The sequence below is a fragment of the Chrysochloris asiatica genome, unplaced genomic scaffold, assembly GCF_000296735.1.
Source record: "Chrysochloris asiatica unplaced genomic scaffold, ChrAsi1.0 scaffold00064, whole genome shotgun sequence".
In the NCBI taxonomy this organism is placed as follows: domain Eukaryota; kingdom Metazoa; phylum Chordata; class Mammalia; order Afrosoricida; family Chrysochloridae; genus Chrysochloris; species Chrysochloris asiatica.
In genome coordinates this window covers 11376178-11380787 of record NW_006408582.1, presented here as the reverse complement: position 1 = coordinate 11380787, position 4610 = coordinate 11376178, and the positions used below count along the sequence as shown (strand labels likewise).

At 40.2% G+C, this 4610-nt stretch overlaps 1 pseudogene; it reads left to right on the top strand.

The window, feature by feature from the left end:
• The first annotated feature begins 3119 nt into the window (after positions 1-3119).
• LOC102818017 overlaps positions 3120-4610 on the top strand; it is a 2889-nt pseudogene continuing 1398 nt past the window's right edge.

The following is a 4610-nucleotide window of genomic DNA, read 5'->3' as shown; positions in this document are numbered from 1 at the left end:
TGGTGCCTTGTTCTTTGCCAATTCCTTCAGTGCACCTTGGACTTCCTCCTTCAGTATCATTGGCTCTTGATCATATGCTACCTCTTGAAGTGGTTGAACATCAACTATTTCCTTTTGGTACAGTGACACTGTGGATTCCTTCCATCTTCTTTTGATGCTTTCTGCATCATTCAGTAATTTGCCAAGAGAATCCTTCAATAATAAAAGTCAAGTCTTGAATTTTTTCTTCAGTTTCCCAGGCTTGAGAAATGCTGAGCGTGTTCTTCCTTATTGGCTTTCTGACTTCATATCTTTGTACAATTTGTTGTAATACTTGGCTTTATCTTCTCGAGTTGATCTTTGAAATTTTCTGTTCAGCTCTTGGACCTTCTCATTTCTTTCATTTGCTTTAGCAGCTCTTCACTGGAGCAAGTTTCAGTGTCTCCTCTGACATCCATTTTGACCTTTTCCTTCTTTCTTGTCTACTTAATGACTTTTTGCTTCCTTCATGTATGATATTCTTGATGTCATCCCACAACTCTTCTGGTCTTCGGTCTTTAATGTTTAATGTATCAAGTCTGTTCTTTAGAGGATCTCTAAATTCAAGTGGGATATATTCAAGGTCATATTTTGGCTCTCGTGTATTTGTTTTAATTTTCTTCAGCTTCAGTTTGAATTTGCATATGAGGAATTGATGGTCTGTTCCACAGTCTGCCCCTGGCCTTGTTTTCACTGATGATATGCAGCTTTGCTATCATCTCTTTCCACAGATGTAGTCAATTTGATTTCATTGTATTCCATCTGGTGAGGTCCATGTGTATAATCGTCTCTTATGCTCTCTAAAGAAGGTATTTGAAATGAACAAATAATTAATTTTGTGGAATTCTATCATGTGATCTCCAGCATCATTTCTATCACCAAGGCTATGTTTTCCAACTACTGATCCTTCCTCTTTGTTTCCAACCTTTGCATTCCAATCACCACTAAGTATCAATACATTTTGATTGCATGTTTGATCAATTTCAGATTGAAGAAGTTAGTAGAATTCTTCTATTTCGTCTTCACTGGCTTTAGTGGTTGGTGTATAAATTTGAATAATAGAGCTATTAACTGGTCGTCCCTGTAGGTGCATGGATATTATTCTATCACAGATAGCGTTGTACTTCATGACTGATCTGGATATGTTCTTTTTGACAATGAATGCAACACCATTCCTCTTCAATTTGTCATTCCCTGCATAGTAAACCATGTGGTTGTCAGATTCAAAATGGCCAATACCAGTCCATTTCAGCTCACTAATGCCAAGATATCGATGTTGATGCATTCCATTTCATTTTTGACAATTTCTAATTTGCCTAGATTCATACTTCGTACATTCCATGTTCTAATTACTAATGGATGTTTACAGCTGTCTCTCCTCATTTTGAGTTGTGCCCCATCAGCAAATGAAGCTTTTCTCCCATGAGCTTTACTCCATTTGCGTCATCACAATCAACTAACTCTACTTTGAGGAGGCAGCTCTTCCCCAGTCGCATTCTGAGTGCCTTCCAACCTGAGGGGCTCATTTTCCAGTACTATATCTGACAGTGTTTCTCTGCTATTCATAAGGTTTACAGTGACTAAAGATTTGGAAGTACTTTGTCATTCCTTCTTCCTAGTCTGTCTTTGTCTGGAATCTCATCTGAAACCTTTGCACCATGGGTGACCCTGCTGGTATTTAAAATGCCCATGGCATAACTTTCAGAATCACAGCAACTCACAAGCCACCACAGTACGACAAACTGACAGATGAGTGGTGGGATGTTGTTGTTTACAAGTGGCATCAAATTATTTCCTACTCAACAACCCTGCATAGAGATTCTGAGGCTGTACATCTTTATCTGAGCAAAAAGCCTCAGAGGCTGTTGGGCACTGGTGGTTAGCAGTTTGGTGCATATCCTACAAAGCCACAGCACTCCCAATTTAATAGATGATGTTGTTGTTGTTGTTGATTGCTATTGAGTCAGTTCCAACTCATAGCAACCCTACATAGGATTTCTGAGGAGTGGCTGGTGGGTTTGAAAGGTCAACTTTGCAGTTCAAATTGAACTTGTGGTTCAGTGCTTTATTGTACACAGCCACAACAGGACTCCAGTTTAATAGATGTTGTTGTTAAGTGTCATTGAGGCTGTTGCTTAGGCTGTAAACTCTATAGGAGCAGAAAGTCTCATCTTTCTCCCACGGAATGGCTAGTAGTTTCGAACTGTTGACCTTGAGTTTGCCAGCCCAATTCGTAACCATTACACTACAAATGTTGTTAAGTACCGTCAAATTATTCTGACTCATAGCGATCCTGTATAGGGTTTCCAAAGAGCAGCTGGTGAGCTCAAACCCCCGACCTTGCAGTTCAAACTGACCTTGCAGTCCAATGCATTAACCCACAGCACCACACCAGGACTCCACGCTACCAGATGTTGTTGTTGTTGTTGTTAAGTGTCTTTGAGTCTGTTCTGACCCATAGCAACCCTTTATAGGGATTCCTAGGAGTGGCTGGTGGACTTAAACTGCCAGTCTTGCATTTCAAACCAACTTTGCAGTCCAGCACAGTAACCCACAGCACCGCATCAAGGATGCTACCAAATAGTGGTGGTAGTTGTGTGCTGTCTAGTGGGTTCCGACTCATAGCAACCTCGTATAAAGTTTCTAAGGCTATAACTCTTTATGGAAGCAGAAAGCCTCATCTTTCTCCCACGATATATTTGGGTATATAAAGTTTGTGATAAGAGTGGTTGGGAGGACTCTGAATCAGATCTAGGATATAGTCTATACAGTTTTTGTTGCTTTTACACATCAAAAAACAAACTCGCCAACAAAATAACGTGATATCACACTTTGAAAATAAATTTTAAAAGTAGAACAAAGAAAATTACAAAGAAATAACAGGAAAGTGATCCAATATTTATTATATCAACTATTTTCTTTAGTCTTCAAGCATTTTGGGCGGTGAGAAGATTCTGTTGTTGCCATTGTTAAGTGCCTTCAAGTCGGCTCCTACTCTTAACAACCCCTAATAGGGTTTTATAGGCTTTTTAAATCTTCATGGGGCTGAAAGCCTTATCCTTCTCTCGCATAGTGGCTGGCAGGCTCGAATCCCGGACTTCATGGTTCTCAGTCTCAAAAAGTTATTTGAGGACCACGGCTGTGTGCTGGTCCTGAATGGTAGAGTCCCCTCGAGGATGCTGACATAGGGATGCCCAACACCTCAGCCTCGAGAAACCAGGATCTGCTTTTTGCTGCCAGGATTGAGGAAGCTAAAACAGAATTACCCGAAATGGAGAAAATCTGTTCAAGATGAGCCCAGGCCACCTCAGATATGCGAAGGCTGAAGAGTGAGCACCAGGGACAAGACTAAGGTTGAGTTTCAAACCAAGTCACTAGTTTCTCCTAGTTAAGATAAAGAACTTTGAGTAGTTAACAATGAACAGGGCATAATCTGGGTTTACATTCTGCAACCTGAAGGCAGGACAGTTACAGAAGCCATGAGGACTGTCCACCTGGAAATGTGTGGCCTGTAAAAGGAAATCTATCATTCTTTTAAAATAGGAAAGAATCTTCCCACACCAAAATGGGTGTATTCAGTTATCAAGTTTTAAAATCTCCAAGAATTAAAGAGACTGTGTCACTGGGGGTCCATCATAGCCCTTGGTGTCATAGTGATACATTCTACAGTGGCAATGATCGACTCTGCGTTATGATACTGGTACTTACATACAACTGGAGGAAGTGTGAATTTCATCATGTTGATAAATTGGCAATCATGATTCTTTATAATACCATATTTATAGTACCTGGTTTTGTCCCTATAGGATGGAAGCATGTATCTCTACAATATCTCAGGATAACATGTATATTTACAATACTTTCCAGTATTGTAAACTCTGCAAAGCAAACAAGGCATACCCTGCTCGCATCACTGCAGAAAGTGCACTAGAAGTGTGATGAAGATGGACCATCACTGTCCTTGGATCACCATCTGTGTGGCTACAGAAATCAAGCTTCATTCACGCTGTTTCTCCTTTTAGCCCCACTGGGTTGTATTCATGCTGCTTTTATTTTCATCATGACTATGTACACACAGTTTTCCCATCAGCTCTCCTTTGGGTGAAACATAGTCACAATTGACATGAGTGCAGTCTGGAGGAACCTGCTCCAATTGTTCCTCTTGGATTAGCTGTACTTGTTGCCACCTTGTTTTGGATTCACTATGGAACACCCATAGCTGTTGGAATGCTGGTTTTTATCCAGATGCAAACAATACTCAGAAACAAAACTTCTAGAGAATCAAGGATTGAAGAGAAGGCTAAACAACGAATTCAGCATTATCAGCTGAATGAACTGGTTTGTTGTTTTTTTCCTTTTGATTTAGGAAGTAAATAGAAGAACTTTAAAAAGGTATTTATGTGTCGGACGTGGGGAATGGGGAGTTAATAGATGTTACTGATTTTGCAATCGTCCATCAACCATCGTAGGTTTTATTGCCTGTTAAAGTTTTCAGAAGCTAGGCAAATCATTGCGGTGCCTGGCCCTTAAACGTGCCATGTGTCTTTGCTCTCATGTCAAGAATCACTGCACTAATAGGAATTGTTACCTTT